Source organism: Triturus cristatus, chromosome 7, assembly GCF_964204655.1.
Source record: "Triturus cristatus chromosome 7, aTriCri1.1, whole genome shotgun sequence".
Classification (NCBI taxonomy): Eukaryota; Metazoa; Chordata; class Amphibia; order Caudata; family Salamandridae; genus Triturus; species Triturus cristatus.
Genome location: NC_140590.1, coordinates 1,021,361,334 through 1,021,388,633, shown reverse-complemented (window position 1 = coordinate 1,021,388,633; position 27,300 = coordinate 1,021,361,334). Strand labels below are relative to the sequence as shown.

The following is a 27,300-nucleotide window of genomic DNA, read 5'->3' as shown; positions in this document are numbered from 1 at the left end:
AAGGATTGGATGCTCCCAAGGGAATGGGTAAGTGAATTGAGGAATATAGGATTGAGGAGTCCTTGATTAATTGGGTAAGAGGCTTCTCAGTCTATATGGCAGTCATGGCTGAACGGTTTCTAAGCCTAGCGGCAGAAATGGCACGCTACCAGAGCAGGATCACTGGGGCACAAGACAAATATGGGGGAGCAGAATGGAAGGAATATGATAAGGACTTTAGGAGAGCGAAGACCTCACGTTGGATCAGATTGACATGATTTTGTGGTTAGACCACTTGGGGCATGGGGCCAAGGGCCAGTCCTTTCAGTCCTTTCGGTCACTCCCCCGGCTAACTCCAGCGGTGAGAGGGGAAGGGGGCATGTTGGGATTTCAACAGGCGTACATGCACCAGGGCTGCAGATACGTGTAAATTCAGGCACTCATGCTCCTTCTGTGGCAATACCTCCCACCCTGAATCCAAGTGTTTGAAGAAGTCAAAGGATGGGGGGGAAAGAAGCAGGAATTATAGTATTTCACTTACTAAAGCCCGTTCCCCCATAATTATTAGTGCCTTGATTCCATGGTTAAATAGATATAATTGTCCTTCATCTGCCAGGTTGTTACTAGAAGGTTTCAGAGATGGTTTTAGAATTCCCGCACCAGACTAGGTAGGGGCACCCAAATGCAAGAACCAGCTGTCAGTAAGGGACAATCCAGGGGTAGCAGCAGCAAAAATTGAGAAAGAACTGCGCTTGGGCAGAGTGGCAGGCTCATTTAACAGCGTTCCAGTAAAGAATTTTGTGGTTCTTAAAAAAGAACTGGGAGAATTCAGGTTGATTCATACCCTTCCAGCTCCTGGGGGTCAATCCCTAAATGACGCCATTGATGACGAGCTGTGCACGGTCAGGTACTCATCCTTTGATCAGGCTGTTGAGATGCTCAGGGTTTTGGGCCCTGCTGCGCTTCTGGCAAAGTCAGACATGGAGTCAGCTTTCCGCTTGTTGCCAGTTCACCCTTTAGATTTCCATCTACTGAGTTTCCAATTCCAGTGGAAGTACTACATTGATAAATGCATGCCTATGGGGTGCTCGTCTCTTGTGCTTACTTTGAAAATTTCTGTTGTTTTTAGAATGGATGTTTAGACAGGTGACGGGGCACCAGTATGTGTTGCATTACCTTGAGGATTTCCTCTTCCTGGGAGCACCAGGCTCTCTAGGGTGTGGGTGGGCACTGCGGGAATTCTGCGCGCTCATGCAGGTTTTTGGGGTACCACTGGCACAAGGTAAGACGGCGGGCCCTCCACAGTCATTGAGTTTTTAGGGATAGAGTTGGACTCAGCCCAAGGTTGCTCACGGCTGCCCAAAAGGAAGATCACAAAGTTCAGGTCACCTTTGCAGCAATGCTTGGCAAAGGAGAAGGTTACACTGCATCAGCTGCAACAGACCGTGGGTCAGTAAAATGTTGCTTTGAGGGTCATTCCCATGGCATGACCATTCTCACGATCCATTGCACAAGCCATGTCAGGTATCAAAGAAAAACACCATCACACCAGGTTGACCGGTGAGGTTAAGCAGGATATGCGGATTTGGATGGCATTCCTGCATGACTTCAATGGCACAGTACTATGGCCCGGTCCGCTCCCACCTTCAGCAGAGCAAGGCTTAATGACTGATTCTGCAGGTAGTGAGGGTTTTGGAGCTATACTAGGTACTGAATGGATGGAGCAACGCTGGTCGTCATGGTGGGTTCAAAGAGGGTTGACATGCAACATTGGGTTTTTAGAGCTGTTCCTCATCTTTGTGGCATTGACGGTGTGGCCTGAGCGTTTGAGGAATCAATAATTCGTGTTCTGGTCAGACAACATGTCAGTGGTAGAATGCATCAATCAGCAAGCAGAAAGGTGTAAGATGATCCTAGGTCTGTTGAAGGAAATAATTCTGTTATGCATGAAACTGAATATGCAATTCAGGGCTAAGCATGTCCCGGGGGTGTTAAATCACGCTGCTGATGCACTTTCTCGCTTTAAGATGCAGGTATTCAGGTCGCATCTCCCAGGAGCGGCGGAGAACCTGACGCCTTTCCCAGAACGGCTTTGGCAGCTTGGTGCCCCCAACTACCAGACTTCGTGACAGCTAGCCTAGCACCAAGAACTAGGAGGGCATACGAACGGGCATTTTGGGCTTACTGCAACTTCTTGGGGAAGGAATGGGGGGGAGAAGTGGCAAGACACAGGGGCAGTTTTTTCTTACCTGGGGGCACTAAAAGATGAGGGGCGCTCAGTGGCAGCAGTGAGGCGACATGTAGCGGCTATCTCCTTCTTTGCACAGGCAGGGGTTGGGAGGGACCCCACTAATAATTTCACAGTGAAGAAAGCCTTAAAGGGATGGCAGCGTCTCCAAGATTCGCAGCCGGACCCAAGGCGGCCAATATGTGTTAATACCTTGGCCACAATACTTGGGGTTCTGGGCCAGGTTTGCAACACTGAGGCAGAAGCTTTCTTGTTCAGTGCCACCTTTTCCCTGGCATTTTACGGCACCTTTAGGATTGGGGAACTGGTGGCAAAGAACAAGCAAGATTGGCAGGGGGGGACTACAAGTCAGCCATGTCAGGATCCAGGGAGACTCATTGTTCATATCAATCCAGAGATCCAAGTCCGATCAGGAGGCCCGGGTGGAAGGGGTGGTGCTGCGATGGGCACAGGGGAGTCCTTGCTGCCCTATCACCAACTTAGAGGCCTTCTTGGCGAACAGGCCCAAAGGTGTAGGGGGACCATTGTTATTTCATGCTGATGTCACCCCACTCACGAGGTTTCAATTTATAAAGGTCAGGGACATGGCAGTGCAGAAAGCAGGTTTAGACCCCAGCAGTTTTGGAACGCACTCATTCTGGATAGGGGCCGCCACTGAAGCAGCGGCAAGAGGTTTCACTGAGAGCGAAGTGCAGAGGATTGGCAGGTGGTCCTCTAATTGCTACAAGCGCTATGTGCGACTGCATATGCTTTAAGATTGCACAGACGGTTTTGCTGATGGTATGTTCTTTCTGTTCATTTTGCAGTTTTTCAAGCCTGTCACGCAGGAGGGAAACTGGCGAAGGCGCAGCAACAGTCTGGATCTACGCGGCATCAGGTGCACGCCAGGGACCAGGGAGCGCACAGCGTGTGGGCCATTGGTCATTCGTATGTGAAGCTTTTACACACATTTTTAGTTTCAAGCAGTTACGAGAGGAGAGCAAGGCAGGCTGGGCTTAGTATACTCTTCCATGGGCAAGGTGGACTGCGTCTTGACCATTTCAGGGTCCTGGTGTTAGATCTGCTGGACAGGGAAGGGGCTTGCCCTACGATTTTTATCATGCACTTGGGAGGGAATGATCTGGTACATTTGGGTAGATGGGGGCTGGTTGAAACACTGATCACTGAGGTGGGTTGGTTGGCACGGTTATGTCCGGGGTCTATCCTGGCATGGTCACATATGATCCCGAGATTTCAATGGCTGGAGGGAGAGTCTGTGAGGGCCTTGAATCACTCTAAGAAAAGGATCAATAACAAAATGGATAGGCTTTTCCGATTCCCACATTTACAGACGATCGCTCATGGGTGCATCAGGGGGGAGCCGTTCTTTTTAAAAGATGGCGCCCACTGGTCCAAATTGGGTAATGAGCTCTTCATGGAGAACCTTCTTGCTTGGTTAGTCGGGTCAAGGGACAGGGCATGACCTTCGGTGGAGCGATAGGGGGAGGCCTGATAGGCGGGCAACTATGCAGGTCTGTGGCGGTAAGGTCATGATTGGTGAGCTTAAGTTTTAAGGTCCTTAGCAGGCGGCGCCATTCTTTAATGGGGACACCCAAGGGGGTGGGACAATTGGTCTCTCAGGGAACTCCAGGGGCAGTTACAGCCGGTTGGCTGGAAAGGTGTGGGGTAGGGGAGCTACGCTTTCCAGTAGGCTGGTTGGTAACCCCGCACGCGCACAAGGGCGCAAGTAAACTGCGCATAACTGCAAGGGCCCCTTATGGAGATAATCTGCGGGGCGTAGGGGTTGCTCGGGGGGGAAGTACCCTCCTGGTGATCGGGTCCCCCTTGCGCATGGGCACTCCGTTGGGGTGCGGCCATAGTTTGATCAGGATCTGTGGCCAGTCATTGACCTCGCCGTAGGCTCAAATAGGGATGCGTAGAAAGATAATGTTATTTGATTGCTGAATGTTTAGATTAGGATAGCAATGTCTATGTATTATAAATATGTTAAGGATAGCAAACAAGACATATGTACCTAGCAATGTAACGGACTGGACTCTCTGCGCATTGTGTGCATAATGTATATATAATGTTTTGAATATTAAATTGTAATAAATACGGCTGGGATTAACGAGCCCTAATCCAAAAACCCCTTGTGATAATTGAGTTGTTGCCTTAGGGGTAAATGGGGGTAGGCAACTTTGGCACCCGGAATGGGGCCATAACCTAGGAGTGTCAAAGGAAGAGGGGGTCTAGGCCATACCTGGCCATAGAGTAAGCCAGGGGCCGGCATTGACACGCCGCATGTATGGTAGTCGTGCTGGCCGCTGATGACATCACCGGGAGGCGGGCTGGGCCGCGCCCAATTGTGACGCGGCGGCTTGCCTCCCTTCCGGAGTGGCTGGTTTGCGCATGACCCGGAAGTGATAGGAATCACTTCCGTGGCACGCGTAGGCAGAACGCCGGCGAGCTGGTTCGAACCGGCTCCCGGCTCGAAAATTGCCATAAAAAGCTGGGGAGCGGCGAGAACGGCCTCTTTGCTCGCCGCCCCCACAGCTGACACAGCACATAGCTCCTCCGGCCTCGCTAGGAGGCCTCATCAATTTTACCCACCCACCATCCCCTAAAGCAGAGGTTTTGTCGAATGTTTGTTGTTATAGTTGTTTTTTCCTTTTACAGGTAATTTGTTTTTATTTACAGGTTCATCACGTATTGCGTCATAAAATGTTTATTGTTGTATTTATAGTGTTATTCCTGGGTCAGCTGTAAGGTCATGATCGGTGAGCTTAAATTTAAGGTCCTTAGCGGGCCGCGCCATTCTTTAATGGGGACGCCCAAGGGTTTGGGACAAGTGGTCTCTCAGGGAACTCCAGGAGCAGTTACAGCCGGTTGGCTGGAAGGGTGCGGGGGGAGGGGAGCTACGCTTTCCAGTAGGCTGGTTGGCCACCCCGCACGCACACAACGGCGCAAGTAAACTGCACATAACTGCAAGGGCCTCTTATGGAGATAATCTGCGGGGCGTAAGGGGCGCTCGGGGGGGGAAGTACCCTCCCAGTGAACGGGCCCCCCTTGCGCTCCAGTTGGGGTGCGGGCATAGTTTGATCAGGATCTGGGGCCAGTCATTGACCTTGCCGTAGGCTCAAATAGGGATGCGTAGAAAGATCATGTTATTTGATTGCTGAATGTTTAGATTAGGATAGGAATGTCTATGCATTATAAATATGTTAAGGATTGCAAACAATACATATGTATCTATCAATGTAATGGACTTGACTTTCTGCGTATTTTGTACATAATGTATATATAATGTTTTGAATATTAAATTGTAATAAATACGGCCGGGATTAACGATCCCTATTCCAAAAATCCCTTGTAATAATTGAGTTGTTGCCTTAGAGGTAAACGGGGGCGGGCAACTTTGGCACCAGAAAGGGGGCCATGTAAGTCAAAGGAAGAGGGGTTCTAGGCCATACCTGGCCATACTGCTGGCTGCTGATGTCAGATCTTGTCAACAAGGAGGGCACTTGCACCTCTCACAACAAGGTACCAGTCTTTAGCGCTACTTCCTCCCTTACTAGCTCAGTGCCCAACTGTTTTCCAGGTGCACGCAGGAAAGGCAAGTTCCTGGAGTAGATACAGCTGTGACGTAGCATCACTCCTGCTTTTTAAACCAATCCCTGCTGGCTGTCAGCAGGTAGTCTTCTCCTATGCCGTATAAGAAAGGAAAAGTAAACAGGACCACGGAGGGTGCACATGCTAACAATGGGGAATCATTGCGGGACCAATATTTCTTGAGTGAATCCCTGCCTCTCTCACTCTGCGCAATTTGTGCAGGAGGGCCATGCAACTCAGAAGCATCGCTTTCAGTTAGATCCATGTTATGATTCTGGGGGTGGGTGCCGGTAAACTCTGCCACGCAGCGGTTGATGGAGTCTTTGATAAACTCTTTGCACCAAGCGAAGAGCAGAGTGGGCAAACTCTGAGATCTCCGCCGGCGGAGCAGAGTTTGCCACCCGCCCCTAGTTTAAATAAGAGATTCTGTCACAACCATCCCAAGAAGCCTCAGTTGCTCCCAGGTTGGGTCAGGATATAATTCACACATCTATTTCTGATATACAAATGCCCCGCTGGGACCTCTCTCTTGCATCTGAGTAGGAAATTATCTCCTTAATTATTCTCTCACTAGGCACCACCCATACATGTACATCCTTAGCTCACCTTCCCTGAATTCAGATCAAAGGCTGAAATGGGTAGGCCTTACATACATTAAAGCATATCCTGACACTGTTTTTTTTTATAAGACCATCCTCTTCTCCAAACCTCTTTTCAAATTCTCTTTTCCAGCTGCATAATTGGTTATGCGCCTTAAAATGATTTAATTTGTTTTTATCAAATCTATAATCCATCTTAACATTGCATAATGTTACACAACATAACTCAACTGCGGGGATCACGGATATCGAAGTGAGGCCCACATGGCCGCTCCCACTTAAAAACCTCAAAAATATGCAGCAATCCAATCGTCACGCATTTTCTATTCTCACACACCTAACGTTTTGTGGTAAAAAGTTCCATGTGTGATGTTGTTTTTACCACCTGGAAGACAATATTGTCACAGAAAAATCGTGGCTCGTTCCCTCCAGCAAACTTACATGGGAAACCTGTGGGAAAAGCGTGCTATCAGTTTTATTGCCCCTTATTCATGTTCACCTCCAGGCAAGGCCGTATCAGAAGCAGCGACCATTTTGGCAACATTATTAACAATACAGGGATCTGATTTACATGCTATAAACGAGCACCCTAGTCTCCAACTAGTTATTTTCTCTCGGAAGGATTCACTTCCCAAATGTTTGTCTCAGTCTTTTCTGCATTCTAGGGTACCCGCGAGGCCACGTGTGTCAGAACGTCTCGAGGTGTTTGTTTCCTTTTATCCCTCACCCCCTCGACCGAGGCGCACGTCACCGGCACGTGCCGCCGGCACACAGGTGCGTAGGCAGGCCGTGCATCGACATGGTGTATGTACACAGCACATTCATATGAGTCACTTTATCGTACCACAACACATACGGCCCTCACCGCAGGCCGCCACCTGCGGGCCGCGGCCTTTCTATCCGGATCTGAGTAGGGGGAGGAAGCATGTGCGTTGCCTAATTTTCTTTTCAGAAATGCCTTTTTGCTAATGAAGACATCCTGTGCTGGTGTGCAGGCGAGAGAACAGGATTACGGGAATGAGTCACATATGTGCGCGCACATTTCTCGACTTTAGATGATTTCGCATCAACAAATAAATGACATCGAAAAATATGCAGAGTTCAGATCTTCGTCCTTCTGTGGCAAGAAAACGCCAGAGTAAAGCAAGCACTGGCAAATCCAATTGGTCTCGCCTTTGTGACCTATAGACTTCGCCAGTGGTTGGCCACGCTGCCCAGCGTTCCAGATGCTACAGCACTGCTAACGTTAAAAAACCCTTTTATGCGCTCACTCATTTTGTAGGCATGCGCACCACACATTCATGCACCTACAAAATTTACATGCAACCTTTTTTTCTTTTTAGTTACCTATCCGGGTTCAAAACCACAAAACAAAGCATGCAAAAGCTTTTTTTAAATTCTCTTAAAGCGGGCGGAGGTAAGCTGAAGCAACAGGTGGGCAAAGCAACAGGGGTGGGGGGGGGGGGTTCAAAAGCAACAAGGGAAGGGCAGGTGACACGGAAGCAATATGGGTGGTTGGGGAAAACCTAAGCAATAAGGGGGAGCAGGAGGCACTGAAGGCAACATGAAGGCGGGAACGGATCACATTCGCAGAATCAACAGAGAGAGCGGATACAACATATTGAAGCATAAAGAAAAGTCAATAGGTAGAGGACGAGGAGAAGCACATGACAAAAGGCAGCAGCATGCGGGTTGAGAACAGTACATAAACCAGACAGCTCAAACACATGCATGCTCTGTGAGTGCTTACACAAAATGAAAAAAAGCCATTCCCTGACACCAGGCAAACACATACATGGTAAATAGGCAGAGCTTCATGGGAGGAACAAACACAAGGTTGACAAGCTGGGACACGAATAAGAAGCAGGTAAATGATAGTGACAATGAAAGCCAAGCAATGGCTATTACCTATTACTTTCATACAACTCAGATCTTACTGACCCAGTCCCCTCCGCATTCAATATCCAAACTATTCCCTAAAATCCGTTTAGGGAACCCAGTGTCAACCTCCGATCTATGAGCAAAGAAAACGTACAAACCATCCAAACAACACACCTTGAAACTGGAAAGACCAAACCTTGCATCAAATTGATGCTTATCAATTGCAGATCAGCGGTAAGGCATGCAGCTGACATTGCACACCTCATACTCTCATGTGACTTAGACATCTTGATCTTAACTGAAACTTGGCTCAAGGACCCCTCTACACCAATCCTGGACATTCTAGTCCCCCCTGACTATGACATCATTAGAATGGATAGACTAGTCAAAACTGGGGGTGGCATTGCCTGCATCCATAGAACTACCCTCTCCGTGAAACAGATACACTTGGCGCCAATTTCCTCTTATGAACACCTGGATCTTGAAATCTTAAACAATGACGAAACAATTTGTACACTCCACATGATATATCACCTCCTGGAGACAATCCTCTGTTCATTGAACAATTAATGGAGACCACATCAGTCAACGCGGACCAACCCCATAACCATATCTTCCTTGGTGATTTCAACGTACATTGGAACAATGAAAATGACCCATTAGTACATACCTTCAAGACATTCCTAATGGACCTGAACCTCACCCAGTCTTGCAACAAGACTACACATTACAAAGGTGCCATACTAGATCTTATCATTACCAAGGATAATATCATGCAATTGGAGGACATATTACCTTGCGATTGGTCAGATCACCTCTTAATCTCCTTCAGCATCTTGGAAAAGGTGTTGATCAGACATGGACAGCCTAAAAAAAAATAAGCAATGGGCTCGTGAGTTGAGAAACATCAACCTAAATGATCTTACCATCATGAGCAGTAATCTTCTACTGCCACCCCCAAACATGACAATTCTCGAGGAACTCACCAATCACTACACCCACTCCATTACTGATATCTTCGATGCACTGACTCCCCTGCAACTCAAAAGAATCCCTAGCGTGCATACTACACCCTGGTTCAACTGCTTCTTCAATGTGGAACGTCGTAAACTCAGACTTGATGAAAGAACGTGGAGAAATTCTCCCTCCTTAGACAACCTCAAACAACTAATAAAGACAAGGAAAGCTTAGACCAAACATATACGCACTGCCAATTCTGATCACTTAAGATCACAGCTGGACAAAGCCAAAAACAGACCAAAAGAACTCTTCAAAATCCTAAATCAACAAACGAAACACTCTAACCAACCCGGGGCACTCAAGGTCTCAATCCCAAGCAGCGGGGAACTTTCAGCCCATTTCATTGAAAAAACAAGAAAGTTTGAATTAGATATGCAACTCTCCCTATAAGACTTACAAAATCAAGCTCTCTCCACCGATGCCTCAGGTACACCTGGGATGAGCTCTCCTCTTGTGAATCGGTTGCCTACACTCAAAAAAATGATGGTTCTTGGAATACCTGCAGACTGCCGGACAATGCTGAGCTGCTTAACATCATGACTACATTAAAACCGTCAAATTACTTCTTTGATCCTATGCCCTCCAAACTCTTTAATGAACTTATCTTGCCCATTTTCCCTCTATGGTTGATGATTGTACATGAATCTCTTACACAAGGAGTGATTCCTGATTGCCTCAAGATCGGTCAAGTCACCCCCATCTCAAAGAAATTTAAGGCAGACTTATTTGATCCTAACAACTTCCGACCAATATCATGACTCTGTCCAAACTTCTTGAGAAGTATGTTCATACACAACTATGCAACCACATTAAGCATTTCCAACTACTTGACCAACACCAATCGGGCCTAAGATCTGGTCACAGTACCGAACCTGCATTAACACACATACTAGACGATGCCTTAAGAATACTTGACCAAAACAAACCATGCCTAATTATTCTGCTGGATCTTTCCTCAGCGTTTGACACAGTCAAACCCGACAAACTAATCAACCTTCTAGAAACAAGGTTTGGGTTATCAGGTGCAGTCCTAAATTGGTTTGCCTCTTTCCTTCAAAATACATTTCAAAGAATCAAAATCAACAATGACCTCTCCAACAGTAAGCCGGTCTTTATTGGAATTCCACAAGGATCCGCTCTCTCACCCACTCTCTTCAACCTCTAGAACCTCTCACAGAAATTCTGAAACGGTCCGACATACAATATCAGTCAGTCAGTGATAACTTTATTTCGGTCGAATGACCATAAAAGTGCACTTCCGTACATCAACAATTACAATAACACAATAAGACAATAAATAGGCATATAAAGTTAAAAGTTTTAAAAAAGATTAAACTTCAGGTTATCAATGTGAAAGTAATTAGGTTAAAAATGTTTGTCTCCTGCGCCACATACTGTGTAAATAGCGAGATACAACAAAGACAATGTTAGGATGAGTATCATAGATTAGCGACCTGCAAGCCCGCTTAAAATGACGAAATCCCAGGTTCCTGTAAATGGGGGTCAGCCAACATTTCCTAATTACATGGTAAGCAGGACAAAAAAGTAGCACATGTGCAACAGACTCTGTTTTATGATTACAAGCAGGACAACTTTCCTGGTTTTGTATCTGCCACTTGGATGAAAAGGACCTAACCGGTAGGGTACCATATCTTAACTGGATATACAATTTTCGAGCAAGTGGGGGTTCTATTTGATCCATGAATTCCTCTAGTTTGGGATCTTGCTTAACCATGAGGAATTCTAAGGTCAACCTACCCATAGCTGAAGAGGTCGAAAGAGAAGAAAAGTTTTTCGTGGATATCAGAGAAAGAAATTCTTTCCTTGGTATCCCGGAACAACTTGCTTCCGGGTTTGCCCACAATTCCAGGAGTCCTAGTTGGATACAAGCTGCATTAATATGCAGAAGCCAAGGGATCTTTTTATATTTAAGAGCAGGCCAAATCTCTGCAAATTCTGATCTATACGAGGTCAGTTCAGGCACTGACCACAGCCTCTTCCAGTACAAAATTGGTCTTGCACTGATGATCTCCTCTATTGGGACTAGCCCGAGATCAAACCTAAGAGGGATCAACGGTGTGCTGGAAGGAAGCCCTAGAAGAGATCTTAAAAAAGACTGCTCAGCCTTTAAGAGAGACACTGTCTGCTTATGTCCCCAGAGTTCAGCCCCATAAATTGCAGCCACTCTTGCCTGCCGACAATAAATTTCAAGGGCAGGAGACACTGGTTTAAAAGTCGATTTTTAAAAAACTTTATTTAAACCCCCTGCCAATTGGACAGGCTTGAGCGTTGACTTAGCAGTCTGGGATTTCCAGCTAAAATTCTCCGTTAAGGTAACGCCCAAATAAACAAAAGTTTTGACCCTGTCAAGGGGAATATCAAATAAGACTGGGTTTGGACGCACCCGCTTAGGGGGGTTAAAAATCATATATTTTGTTTTCCCCAGATTTATTTCAAGTCCTCTTAGCTCACAGAACTTCGCGAAACCATTCAGTGTGTTTTGTAAGCCCGATGATGTTCTGGACAGTAGCAGAGTATCGTCTGCAAACATCAGTGCGGGCACACGTCCTGATACCAATTTAGGGGCATCATTATTTACCACACAATTCAGATGGTCAATAAGACCATTAATATAAAGGCTGAACAGTGTGGGGGCCAGGACACACCCTTGGCGAACGCCTTTTTGAATGGGAAAACGGTCAGTAAGCTCACCATGTTTACCACACCTTACTTGGGCAAAATTGTTATCGTGAAGCCTAGATAGGACGGCCAATAGGTAAGGCGGAAGACCCAGATCTGCCAGTACTTGCCACAATTTAGTTCGTGGAACTAGATCGAAGGCTGCCCGCAGGTCCACAAACACCAGGTAGAGGTTGCCACCCTCAACCAAAGCTGTTTTCCAATACAAGACCTGCAGGCGAAAAATCTGATCTAGAGTGGAAGTACCAGCCCTAAAGCCTCCCTGAAATGTGGACAGAATCCCGTTCTCCTTGATCCATCCCAAGATCCTGTCCAGAAGAACCCTCCCCATTAATTTTTGTGAGGTATCTATGAGACTGATAGGCCTATAATTGGAGGGGGTTAATGGACAGCCCTTTTTAAAAACAGGTACTATTTCGGCCCGAGCCAAGTATAGGGTACTTCACCCCCCTGTAAGATACGATTAAATAAAACAGCCAAATAGGGTGCCCATATCTTTGGTTGAGCCCTAAATAGGTCGGCAGGCAATTTATCCAAGCCTGGGGCCTTATTCGGGAGCATTTTTTCAATTGCTGTTTCCACCTCAACCAAAGTAAAGAGTTCAGATGGGGCATAGCATACTGGGGCTGGTGGAAAATCTGGGGTGTCAACAAACAGACTATCAAGATCACGTGTGCCATAAAGGTCACAAAAGTGATTTTCCCAAATTGAAGCAGTGATATTAGGGACAGCGGCATAAGAATGCCCACTAACTCCAGTTGCAACGATAGTCCAAAATGATTTAACGTCCTTGCAGCTGAGCGCATGGCCCAACTCTTCCCACAGTGCAGCCTCCCCTTCCTTCTTAGCATCACTGATTGCTTTTTTGTACAAGGAACGATTTGCCCTAATTGCTTCTCTGTCCTTAGTTTTTATTACCATCAGCAGGGCCTTTTTGGCTGTACGGCAGGTTTTATTAAACCACCGAGCTGTTACAGGCTGAGACTGTGTGACCCTTTTTACTGGGTACAAAGTATCCTTTAATGCAACAACCAGTTTGCCGTGAATATCAGTGGGGCTACCCAAAGGCCCAACTCTCCCCATCTCTTCAATAAATGGTATTATTATTCCATACAGTTCCGCCAGCTTACTATTGGACATTTGGAGTTCTGGCCACTTTACTCTCCTTCTGCAATTTGTGATTGTCAATGGATCAATCACAAAATTATCACCCGGGACAGGATTTTTGAGTCCAAAGCTCCCCGGTTTAAGGGTCAGAGCTAGAGCGTTGTGGTCACTATCAAACCTCTCAATGACCACAAATTCATATAGCCTGTCCCAATGTCTTGCTTCGATAAAAATGTAGTCAATTATTGAGGTATGGTTTGCTCTATTGAACGTTGCTTTCCCAGGTCTATCTGGCATCACCCTTCCATTACATGCTCGCAATGATGCAGCTAAGGAGAGTGACTGCAATTGCAAGACAAGGGGTCAGTGGGTCAGGAATATTCCATAATGAATCCACTTTATCGCGATCTCCTGTATTTGAGTCCAAAAGAGGCTCAAAGTGGCAGTTAAAGTCCCCGCCCAGGATTAGCACAGTAGAGGAGTCAAGTGACTGTAAGAGTTTGGACAATGCAGTAATAGCCTTCGATTCAAAGCCCCTCTTAATAGGTCTTGAGTAGACATTTATCAGAGCAATACTCGGGCCATTCACTGCGTCCAATAGTACAAATTGTACATCCCGGGAATCAGTTGGGCTGTCCTTTGCCTTAACTCCCAGATGGGAGCCAACCCATATGGACAGCCCCTCCGAGGGCCTTCCCCTATTACTCTTACATACAATATCACATGTATGCGGAGGATACTCAACTGTATAGGAAAATCTCCTCACCAGAAGACATAACTACCCTCAACCATGCTCTTTTGAAACTCAGCAGTGGTTATCTCACAGCCACCTTATGTTAAATACACTCAAAACAGAATAACTCCTGCTTGTCCTCCACAATCATACTGCACCCATTCAGGACTGTCTCAAACAACTAACAGTCCTCAATTGCACCCCTCATGTTGTGAGCTCCACTAGATCACTTGGCTTAATCCTGGACAAATGCCAGGATATGCAAGATCACATCAGTGAAACAACAAGAGGAGCCAATCACCAACTATGCGCATTAAGGAAAATCAAACAGTTCCTGCCACCTACTGACCTGAAACTACCTGTCCAATCCCTAGTTATCTCCCGTTTAGATTACGGAATTGCAACTCTGGCAGGGCTACCCAAAGCTAAACTGGCCCCTTTAAGGGCCACACTGAACTCTGCTACCAGACTCATCACGGGCTCTAGAAAGCGTGACCACATCACACCAGACCTACTCCAACTCAACTGGCTCTCCATCGATACAAGGATCAGGTATAAGATAGCCTGTTTAACGCACAAAGCGTTCCATCAGAACATGCCCACTTACCTGGCAAATAAACTTGAGTTATCTGGTGGGAATCGCGCACTTAGAAGTTCACACACTCTACTGCTGAAACCACCAAAATTCAAAAAGAAGAGAACTTACAGCCATGCCTTATCAGGTCTTGCTCCGTGAATTTGGAACGCTCTCCTGCCAGAAATCCGAATGAGCCCCTCGACCTATACATTTAAAAAAGAAGTCAAAGGTTCGCTCCGGAATAGTTACTTGTGACAATAGTTATTTAGTCTTAAGTAATTGACAATCATTGTGTTATGTTCTTCCCATGCATAGATATTTGCAGATGCAAAAAGGTGTCCAAAAACCCATTCAGGCCTTGAGATGGATATAATCAGATAATATTTCATAACAGTCTGTGGTGTTGTAACAATGCTAACATCTCCCACTGTCATCAAAGAAGTTTAATTTTCTACCCAAACTTTTCATCTTTATCCACGGTCACTGCTGCAGTGACTTTCCACAAGGTTATGAATTTACCACATACCATATACTGGCATCATCTATTGCAAAATTTGCAAATTACATCAAAAAAATGTTTCCAGTTTAAACAGATCAAATGTACCAAAAATCAACCCAACTGGCGGTAGCACACTGTGATAGATACTTTGTAAATGTATCTAGTCACCTTTCTCCTATTTATTTTTGTATTCAGGTGTTAAACTATTACTAATAAGGTGATACGTCTACCCCTTCAAGATTAATTTGCATCAAAATAGCAAAATAATACTGCAATTGAATGCGACGCATTATGCCGCTTGATTTGTACATCATTTAATCAAGCCTACCCTTGGGAGTCACATATTTCCACCGGCTCAGTCTATGCAATTAATGCTGATATAGAAAGCTTTAAGAAAAACTGGGCTCAAAGATTTAACTTTGTCTTAACCTGCACCGTTCATGAGAGCCAGCTCTGTGGAAGTCAATGGGTCTACAGACATCATTGCCACAAAGGCACTGATTATGAACCACGCGGAAGTCCCCAGAGAGATTCCCAACAGCCAGATGGCTGCTACCGACCAGTAGGGAATGGAATTCAGTCTTCTATGAGTTAAACTCCTCGGAATGGGGAATGACTCTCCTGACACGGAATTACCATGCTGAACTTCTCACAGTATTCTCTATTTACAAGGTTTTTATGCGCACATGTACAGTCTACTGTGAGCGGGAGGTGAATGTGTGTGAAGACTGTGTGGTGGAGTAGTGGGTGGGAGGTATGAGATGTAGTGAAGGGAAGGGGATTAGAGTTCACTTGCCCGAGAAAAGATCAATAGGGACTGTGTGCGAAGGCATGGACGCTGATGATTACTGCCAATGCCTCATGCAATTTCACCGACTGGAATTACTGGCCAATACAATCTGGCTCAGTGTTGCAGCATCTGGGAAAACTGGGTGCAGGAAGACCAGTACAGTAGCGATCGGGCAGAGCGGTACCTCAGCAGGGAATACCCCTCCCCTTGACTCGTAACCAGGCTCTGTTTGTATACCCTTAAAAGTTTCCGCCAAAGAACTAGCTGAAGACTTTGACAGGGTGAATTGCGTCCATTTTGCTACACTACTGAGTAGTGTGGATTTGGTGTTAAGGATATTAGGGTGATTAATACAGTACATGCAGACACATCAGCCAGAGTAGCATTCCTGGCCATCAATGAGGAAAAGTTTCCATTACATGAAGTATGATAGGGCACTCCCCCTTTAAATGATTTCTTCACTTTGTGAAGAAAAACCTACAGATCAACGGGGAAGGGATGAGGAAGTGATGGGCCATTCACATATATAAATTGGTGGGTAAAGGAGCAGATCGTGCGGATGACATTAAAGGCTCACGTCTGAGTCTAAGGCTGATTTGGCTTCTATGCATTTAATATACTGCATTGAATGTTTAATATATTGAATAGAAGCCTCAAGCTCAGACCTGGGTTCTTCTATCATTTAGAACATAGTGATCTAATAATTTTAATTTCCCTACCCTTCCTTACAGGCTTCTCTACTCTCATCACTTCAATTAACAAGCATTGGCATAGCAAATAGATCTCGCCTTTGGGACCTTATAAGTGTTTAGCCATGCAACACTTGATGTTGTTGCACCAAGGATATTGTGCTGGATAACTAAATGCCAATGCTTGTTTATTAAAAAATGTCTGCAGAATGGTATTGTACATTCAATAGTATTTCCGTATCTCACTGCCATATTAGAATTTAAGACAATGCACCTTAAAAGACTAGAAGAAAAATGCTTGGAATTCTTCGGCGCTTCAAGTTCCCTCTTCAAATAACTATTTCATAACAGTGCATTTGACCTAAACAAGAATTGCCTGCCATCACGCTGGAAATACTGTTACGTGGAAATTACACAGCAACCCTTCCCTTGTGCCCATGTGTGATTGTCTGACTACGGAAAGAAGATGTGTAAAAAAGCAAAAACAGCGCAAGTGCGAAAATTCCACTTCTCATTCCAGTTTCCAGCTGCTCTTCATTTGTCACCCTGCTTGCATCATGCTTTTCATCTAACGAAAACGGTCATTCAAGCAGTAATGGTGCTCCTATGGTGTCAAAGAACTATTGCAGCTTGCAAAACAAAAAGGCTTTGCTTCTGGAGTCCCCGGCAATAAAACGGCAAGAAATAAAGACAAATGATGCACCACCTTATTGATGGGACAAAAATAAAAGAAAAAAATCGCTGGAGATACATAAGCTTTGGCAGCTCCTCCACTGGAGCAGAGGAGCGTCACCCCACTTAAGTCCCCCTAAAACCCAGAGCTGAAAAATAAAATTGTAATTTGTTACCATTATATTTTTCATCAGCCCCTCCTGCAACGAGTGTCAGGACTGGGCGGGGCCTGCTGAGTGGCAGCTGGGAGGAGTGGTGGGCAGAGGGCTGCCTCTGCACTGGTAACGGTGCCTATGTCTCTTTGGCCAGACATGGGCACTTTAAACCTCTCTACTCAGCAGTCTTAATAGAGCTGGGTTGAGAGCAAGTGCAGGTTTTGAATGCACTTGGGAGCCCCGAGAGGCAGCCCTAATCAATCAGGGCGCAGCTCACACGCTGGAGCAGCATGTGAGTAGGCCAGGATTGGTAGAGGGAGTTTGCTGGGGCCCGCACTGCGAGGAGGGATGTAGTCATCACAATCTAGTAAATGTCTTCATTTTTTTTAACTTTATTTTATTTGCGTGCGCGCGCACGCACCCACCCATTTGCCCCTACCCCCAGTAGATGCCACCACCACTGGTGATAAGCCTCATTTTTTGCCCGTAGCTCGGAGCAATACCAGAGGTTCAATAAAATGTCGTAACTAAGTTATATGTGCACCATTAGACTGGACACATTACCTATACGTCCACCTTATGTGGTATAATTGATCAACCTACTAGGCTTGGATCCAGCCAAACAGAGGCAAACGATAAATGTGACAAGACTGACTCCCAGATAAACCAGATAAACTCCACACTCGCCTACTTGGCTCAACTATTACTGTTTGATAACGTGGTTGCTTGTTTTCAATGAAAACTTTCTGCATTCGCTGTACATGGTTCAAGTACACTGGACGTTTCATAAAGTGTTTACTATAACATAGAAATAATTGGTGCAAAAAAATGCCTATGTTGGCATTATTGCGCGGCACTCCCATTCTTATTACAAGCCTCAATAAGACTAACTGAGAGGGAATGTGGGCGAGTAGTCCTTTGCATAAACAACACATTGATTTCTCATTTTCGTAACTTTTAATGTGACAGCAAAGAAAAGAGAGAAAGGAGGAATTCCATTGTCATAATGTTTTAGACAACAGAGGCTCTTCAAGCTAGTTTCTAATCTAGGGAGTGGGGGACAGGCTCAAGAAGCTGAGAGTTCTGGTAAGGAAAGATCTGAGAGTTTCGACTCTGGATGCCGCACTTGGTGGTTTAAGTGTGGCCAACGAGTCCGGGGGGAGAAGAAGAGTGTGTGTGTGTGAGAGGCTGACTGTGAGTGTGAGTGTGTGTCTCGCCTGTCAAAATGTTGGAAATGTAGTTTGGTGAAATGCCGTAGACCATTCAGAATACAATTCAATAAGGTTTTGCTATCAGATGAAACATCTTGCCAAATGGGAGACGGAATGTTAAGGGATGCTGACAAGCAAAGTACTTAAACGAATAATGGGGTGACCCAGTATCCCTCAGAACCTGGGCAGTCAGTTTATAAGGTAAACAGTGGTTCTGTTGGGTGAAAGTATTGCTTTACAATTGACAAGAAAACTAGTTAAGAACAAGTCCTATATACAGTTTCACCCTCAGTGTATAAAACTTTTTGGTTTATACACTGAGGGTGAAACTGTATATAGGACTTGTTCTTAACTAGTTTTCTTGTCAATTGTGTTCAGTGTCTTTTATGATATTTGAATTTTAAATTAAACTTATCTTAGGAAGGATCTTTTCTCTACGAAGGATTGTTACAGCACTTTGGCCATTAATTTCTGGGCACTACAATACTTGCTTTAATATTATTTTACAGCCTTGAGGAAGTCACGGTGGTGACGAAACGCGCGTTGGCTGTTTCAGAGAGAACACTCTACGTGTCAAAACTTAGCATTCATAAGAACTGCAAGACTCGGGACATACATGTTAACGAGGGATACATTCTTCTCTGTCTGATGTTCTGTTTAAGTTTTGATGCAATATGTTAAGATGAAATGCTCTGTGCTTTAAAATTATTAAACTAAATTCACAGCTTATACTTGTTGGTCATGTGAAATTCCCCATGGGAATTGGTTCTTCTCTCTACGATTTGGTACTTGTAGTACGTATGATTAATTTCTAATCGAATGTGTATTGTGTATAAATCAGCTGAGTGCCGGGGTCTTCCCCTTTTGCTTCTATTACAGACCATGTGTGGCCTGTTTAACTGATATCCTTGGTAGTGGGATATCTGACCTCGATTGGCACCTTCCCCATATTTTGTCTCAAATTGGATATATTTATTGTATTGAACTGCCCCACTAGCTGAATCAAATAGTCTAAGTGATTGTGCGACTCATTATCCACCACTACCTTGTGTATGAACTACTTACATCTATGTCCTCTGATGTTGTACACACCTTCACAGTTAAAAGGGGAAGCTCTGTGTACATTAATAACTGAATACACCACAAGTGTCCAAAGCATGAAGAGGGAAGGGCGAGAGATGGGAAGGGTTGCACTAGGTGGTCGGGTGTAAGATTTTCAGGAGCCCGCTTTCTACCAGATCTGCATTCTTCTGGATATGGAACACAGCTCCCCTAGCATACTGAAAAAGGCATGCATCATACAAAAGTTACCTTTCAGTGAATCATTTTCGGCATGCATGATGTCAATTAGAGAGCTTTCCAATGAATGCATGTCAAAGGTCCTTGTGCGATCCGGAAAAACAAAAACAGTTTAAAGGTAAGCTTTTTAAAACTCAAATTGTTTACATGCACTACAGTTGAGCGCCACACTCTAACTAATTTGAGTGAAAATCGCACAGTGATACAGGATAGCGTCCTCATTCTTCAGCATACCCAGTGCAGTTTGCAACAATACTAAAGCAGCAGCAATGTCAATAAGCCCAGGAGTTGTGTGTGTGTGCACGTGCTAAACCGAGAAAAAAAAAACACGTGAGTGGTGACACGATCTGTGGTGGGGAAGGGGGAGGGAATTGAAGCGCAAGCAAACCCACATGGCGGCTGTGCGCGTGCACGCTCGTGTGAACGCAAGCTTGAGGCCAGCAAAAGCCTCTGGTAGCACTTTCAAAAGCCACTCACTAAATTTCTCGCAGAGCAGCGCATGCGCTGGCTCAGCGAGTCCTAAAAAGGGTTGATCACAACACCTACAGATATTCATTGTCCTGAAACTTTCTAAAAATTCACCCTAATCCTATTTATTCCTCTTTTTTTAATATTTAATACTCACTCCTTGTTATATTTAATTTTGTCCCCCTAGATTACATTCTGTGTAAAGCCGCTGATAGGAGAGTAAAAGTACGTCCAATAGGGACACGCCCCTTATAATCAAAGTAATCTACTAACATTTTATAACTACCTAAATGCAGAACTTTAAGTGCATGAATGATAGAGATGCAAGCATCAACCTAATCCTAAAATAACTTTCTCTAGTTTCCCTTACATTAATTCATTTCCTTTCCCTCTCTTTTTGCATCCTGTAGGGAGAGGATGTGGCCTAACGGCCCGAACTGCTGACACTATTACTAAGGAACCAGGTTCAAATCTCGGCATCCTTTGATTCTGGGCAAAATACTTAATCTGCCCGAGTTTACGAAAAACGAATGTGTCCTAGTGTAATACAATTGGTGCTCATGCATAATGCTCCAATACCTTCGAGTCGAGTATATATATATATATTTAAAAAGAATCCACTGACTGTGCCACATCAACTGACAATAATATATATGTGTTACTTTGCTCATGATGAATCATCGATTATAGCCTTTTGCATTGTTTCGCAAGTGCTCAACACTTTCCTTGGCTTTGAAAATTTTACGTGTGCCCTGTTCCTGCACAACAACGATCACCATGAAACAGGAACAAAAAACAACAATTTATTTGTTTTTCTGACCAATTATACTCCTTTGTGCAGTACAATTCTGTATTCGGTTCACACTTGAACATCATCTGTATAAATATTTATTATTATCTATTATTGTTGTTATTGCTTTCCGGTGTTGCCACTATTAAAAATAAGACTGACCACTGCTTGTGACTTCTAGATCTCTTTCCCGTTGATGCGTCTGCTGAAAATGAGAGCTGTGCAACCCCTCTTCTCCATGTGGCCTTCTCAAACGTTGCTGCCATATGGCGTCACACATTTCCTCCAACACTGCCGGAACATTCTGTTCCACATCCAAAATCCTGGTCACTGTGAGTCTCCTTGATTTCCATCTCCCTCGGATTCTGCGACTCTTGCAGGGTTGTGGCTAATGCCCATGTTGCCCTATTGTTTAGTTTTGCTCAATGAGCTCACTTGTATACTAGAAGCCTGTTGAGGCTTTAAGTGGGACAAAAAAAGGGGCGTGGCCAATGTAATTAAGGGCGTGGCTTAAAACACCTAAGCTAAAAATCTGTGCTTAGCATAGTGTGCCACCAGGTTTGTTTTTTGCTGTTTCTGTCATTGCATCCAGATATATGATACAACAAGTAACATTACACCTACTACAAGTCAGGCCAATTGGCTTTGTCAATGGTTGTTAGTTGCATAAGATAAATAAGCAGCAACTATGGCTTGTATATAATATTGAAAAAGCTTCCACTTAAAGCCCTGGTGACACCACGACAATGTTGCTGCTCCTAAATTAAAAAAAGACAAGGGAAATCCAGGGAGAAAATGACTCTCTTTAAAGGATTTACCTTCCCCCTACACCGCTCACCTGGCATGATGTCATGCCGTACCTTCTCCACTAGTGAGAAGTGAGCAGTGTGAGCACGCGCACATCCATGTGCCTGCTGTCACTGCAGTCCAGGAAAAAAACACGGACCGCCTGTGCCAGGGCACAAAACAGAGCCCGATAGAGACCTGTTTCGAGGCCCCCTTTAATAAACTGCCGGTGCTCAGCCCCGGTGAGACCCGGCCCACTTAAAGCCCTGCCTTAGCCTATCTTGACATCAGAATTGTACACTGCCTAAACATGCCATTTATGGAGCTCCAAAACTCACTGGGGCAAATTTACAAGCACCTATCGCCACAGGAGCATCACTTTTAGTGAAGTTCCTGTGGGGATATGGGTTTCGCCTTATTTACAAGGCAGCGTTAAGCCACCTATATTTAGCGTGAAAGGGACGTGCAATGGGTGCTGTGGTGGGCATTCCATTGCAAAACCCAATGATCTTGATGCTGCACCACATTTACAAGGGCGGCGTAAATAGGAGGCAGCGCCAAAATTAAGGCCAGGGAAAACCTGGTCTTAAACAGTCGCAACAAGGAGAAATGTTTTATTTCTCCTCGTTTTTGCTGTTTCTATATGTGCTGCATTGTGCAGAACACAGAGAAACAGCATAGAAACAGCATAAGGCCCTTGTTTATTTATGTGCAGGATGGAATCACCTTTTTGCACAGCAATCATGCTGCTTTGGGCAATTGGGGGGTTGACGACTGGGGGAGTTGATGCACAAAATGACAGAACTGCACAAAACATGTTCTCCATGAAAAAGGAACAAAAAACTATTATTTATTTTTCTGACCTATATATACATATATATTCACTGAAAAAACCATAGGTTTCAGGGATGTTATAGTTAGCTGGACATTTCACTCATACAAAACCATAGAAATTCCACCGTTATAGTTAGGTGAGCTAACTATAACTCGCGACCCCGCAATGCACTGCTGATGACGTCACATATAACATCATTCCTGACATGGTCAGTGACATCACTGATGACATCTTACATGACATCACTGATGACATCATGCAGTGAATGTGTGTTTCTGTAAAGTTTAAATATGTTTAATATATATGCCAAGGTGTATTGAAGAATAACTGGATGTATAAGTGTCTCGATGAAGGATTTAGTAGGTGCGTGACTGACTGTATAAGTGAGTGATTAAATGTGTCTTACTGAATGCAAGGGTTAGTGACTAAACTGTCTGAATGTCTGTATCAGTATGTCTGTTTTTGTGTAAGCTGCTGCATGTGTTGGCCAGGAGCTTCATGAGTGTCTATATGGGTTATTGATTGGTTGCCTGAGTATTTGTATGGAAGACTGAGTGTGTGTGTGGGTGGGTGGGAGGTGTGTGACTCTGTGCATGGATATGTAAGTGGTTGTTTCACTGGCTGTATGAGTTTAAGAGTGCATGTGGAAACAGTTGTATGGGCGGGTGAATGTGTGTATGGATGTGTTGGTGAACGGTTGGATGTCTCAGTGGTACATGTCCAAGTAACTACATATGTAAAAGGCAGTGTATGTGAGAGTTGGAGTATATAAATGACTATATGTGAGAGTCAGTGATTGTGCGAGTGGCTGTATGGATCAGTGTATACTTGTATTAGTGATTATATAAGAGAGTAAGTATGCGTTAGTAACTGTATGAATAAATGAGGTGGTGTGTGTATAACTGTGTAGGTGAGTAAATGGAACTATGATTCATTCTTTCCATGAGTGACTACTATGAGTGCATGAGTGAGTAGGATGAATGGTGGTGTGTCACTGTCTGTATAGCTGCATGAGTGAATTTGATAGTGTTGTATTGATCAGTGACTACATGTATGAATGGTTATATGGGTGAATGACTGCATGTGTCTGTAGACCTAGGAATTAGTGAGTGCATTTGTAGTAACTGGTTTTGGTGTCTCGATGGTTTTGAAAATGGAACTCTGTATTTTACAGGTGGTGTATCAAAGGTTATATTAGGGTGTGAGGAGGTGCATCAGATTGTCACGTGGATGATTTCATCAGTGATGTCATCAGTGATGTCATTTGAGATGTCATCAGTGATGTCATCAGTGATGTCACTGACCATGGCATGAATGTTGTAATATGTGACGTCATCAGCAGTGCATTGTGGGGGCGCGAGTTATAGTTAGCTCAACTAACTATAACGGTGACATTTCTATGGTTTTGAATGAATGAAATGTCCAGCTAACTATAACGTCCCTGAAACCTATGTTTTTTTCAGTGAATTTCAAAGGTTTTTTAAATGCTAATTTGTAACTATAGCGTCCCTGAAACCTATGGTTTTTTCAGTGAATTACAAAGGTTTTTTAAATGCTAATTTCTAATTATTTTCTTCTTTAAATCTATAGTTTTTTCAGTGATTTTAAATGATCACTTTATTGTTAACCTAGTGAAAACAGCCAATATCTCCAGTTTTCCAGCAATAGCTTCCACAAAAAAGAATTCGTCACAAATGAGAACAACAACTAACGGTAATAATATACAGAGTAGACATCCCTGTACAAAAATTAACACAAAAGCACCAGTTCCTGATATTTTCAACGAGCAGCCAAATCTGGGGTGTGATCCAAAAACAGGGAATAAGCCACGTTTGCAGTAGGAATCTAACATCTGCATTTTACTGGTGTAAACCAGGGCGACTACCTACAATGTGAAAGGGATCGTAGCCCAGAATCACATCTGAAGTGCAACATATCTCATAGAGTTACTGATCACGCATCTCAAACACCCATGAAGGCCACAACACGCACTGCCACCAGCCTCAGGATGTCCCCCCCGGACCACCCCCCTCCCTACTACCACCGAGGCAGCGCAGAACAGGACAGTAGACCTTCCAAAAACGGCATGGTCCCTCAGCCACACAATACTTGAATGTTGCCAGATATGGCAACCAAGTATGTGTGAAGGACGCAACTCACCCATCAATAATAATAATGCACACAATACCAAGTGTAGCGGTGATGTGCTGGACAGACCTCACTATACAGATCATAAACCTCTCCATCTGTACATATACTGCTGGTGCTTGTAGTGTTGTGCACAATAGACGCACCCAAGTTACCTCAGGCAGTGTGTCAGTGTGTTCATTATGTATGCAACATGCTGCCCCTAGGCCCTATCACATTACATAGTGCTCTGGACAGCGTATGCAATCATCTTACCTTTGACAGTGGCGGAAAACTTTAGTTATGTAACTTTGTCTCGGTCATTGTACAAGTACGTATGTAGAGACTGCATCATTAGAGCACTGCAAGGAGAGTGTATACTGAATTTATAAGTGCATGAGGATCGTCAGAGTGATTGTATAAGTACATATGTTGGCGCAGCCTAACTCCGACAACGACCTTGTCTCTAATTGGCTGCCCTCCATGTGCCAAAAACGGAAACTTCAAATTTCCATGGCCCTGTATTGCTACAGCTGCAACACTCCACTGAATGTGCAATAAACATTCATATCTACACAAATATCTCATGTCCACCATCTTTCTTGTGTGGAACTATGGATGAATATAGCGTCAGTAATTCCCCGTACCTTCCATGTTGGCCATATTGTGGGACTTGGCTCACAGAGTGACACTTTAGCTTTTGCAACCCGGGTGACGGTCGCACTACAACACGGACACCCGCATCCAGTGTTGTCAGATTTTTACAAGCTTTCTATAGCCCAAAGCCAACTAAAAAGTAGTCCGAACTAGCCCAATATTGCTACTTTAGGGAAGGAGGGGCAGGGACAGCGTCAAGCAGGCGGTGAATGCATTGGAATTAGTGTTGTAGCAGTATGCCAAGTAAATATTTGTCTAATAAAGCACTTTAACATACTACTTTGCTGGAGCGTTGTATATATATATTTATAATCTGGCAACTAGCACAAACCCAAATTTTACCACACAACCGGAAAAATATAGCCCAATTGTGTGTGATCTAGCCCAATCTGGCAACACTGAATTGCCACAGCCACTCCCTCATGGCTGGTATACACCCACACCACACCCATCCAGCACAGGCGTCACAGGACACGTGACGTGACCCTGCTAATATAAAAGACCGGGCGCACGTGCACTATGCCATTTTAGAGTTTAGAGTACGTGGCCTCACTTCCCACTGAGTTAGTAGCACCGCAAGCACTGCACGGGTGTACAACCTGCAATGATGATAGGTGCACTAGTATGTCCTCTGCCATGGCCATATCAAGACTCAGTACCCAATGTGAGACCTATTACCTTGCAGAACAGAGCTGCATGATGTGGAGGGTGCCGTGACCGCGAAAAGGTGAGAAGTGAGGCCTGGGTGCGCAGCGGCGGGCAGATGCCTCTGGGCGGCGGGAGTGGATGGGGACCCGCAGCCTGGATGCAGAAAGGCTGCACAGCGGTTTAGGCATACGCAGTCGTATATACCCTGCCATTACCCTTTCTTATTGCATTTTGAACAAGTTTTCCAATAGCAGGACAGCTTTACAGTCGGCCAAATGTCCGTCGCTCCCACATCTGTAGCAAAGTAGTTGAGTATTTCTTTTTCATACTTTGTGCCCTTAAATTTACCATCAAATTTTGACGAACTTTCCTTTCTCTGTTTTTTTTTAAAGAGGTAAGGTGTGTTGGGAGCATCGAAGCATACAGATACGAGCGTCACATTCCTCTCACAGCTCGTGGCTGCCTCGCGTCGCTTTGGGAATGTTATGTTTTGAATGTGAGAAGGTTGGGAGTTAGAAGTTAACGGGGGTTCAGTCATTCTTGCTTTATACTTGCTGCTTACAAAACCTGTTCTGAGGATTAAACCACATCAAGAGAATTACCGTCTCTGTCTTTTCATTCCTGCATACTGGTCTTTCTTACAATTACTAATTCTGTACTATCTTTCAGATGTGGGGGCTTGAGGGTGCACTATGTCCCTGCACGTGGTTGGAGTCACACTGGTGACACAAAGGTGAGCTGCGAAGATTTTCTCCAGTGTCACTACCTCACTCCTTCTCTCTCTCTCTCTCTCTCTTCCTCTCTCCTTTGATGGACGCATGACACACAATCTTATCTTGCTTTTTATCTAACAGGCTCTGATTCACAAATTGACGTCCCCTCCCCCCAACACCACCAGAGCTGAACACGTGTAGAACCTGAGATGATGCGCGGCCATCCTGGCAATCAGTTTGAATTGTGAGCGCCGTTGACCACGTGTACTGAGGCTGAGGAGGTTCCTTCGGCACGTGGTCGACTCTCTTCGACACATGCCGGTGGCGGAAGGTGAGCAGAGAGGCTTGTTTGTGCAGCAGCGGGCACTCACCTCTGGCAAGTGGGAGTGGATGGGCTGCAGCAGCCTGGATGCGCAGCGGCAGACAGTAAGCACCGGATAGTGGGAGTGCATGGGGTGCAGCAGCCTGGGTGCGCAGCGACTGTTATACACCTCTGGGCAGTGCAAGTGTATGGGCTACAGCAGAC

The 27,300-nt window shown here is 44.9% G+C and overlaps 1 long non-coding RNA gene across 1 annotated transcript; it reads left to right on the top strand.

Annotated features, from left to right (window-relative positions):
* LOC146811040 (uncharacterized) lies at positions 1-26,775 on the top strand. The gene is made up of 3 exons (XR_014965770.1): positions 1-27; positions 3,034-3,104; positions 26,731-26,775. It is a non-coding gene; the product is annotated as an uncharacterized LOC146811040 (long non-coding RNA).
* Positions 26,776-27,300: the final 525 nt, after the last annotated feature.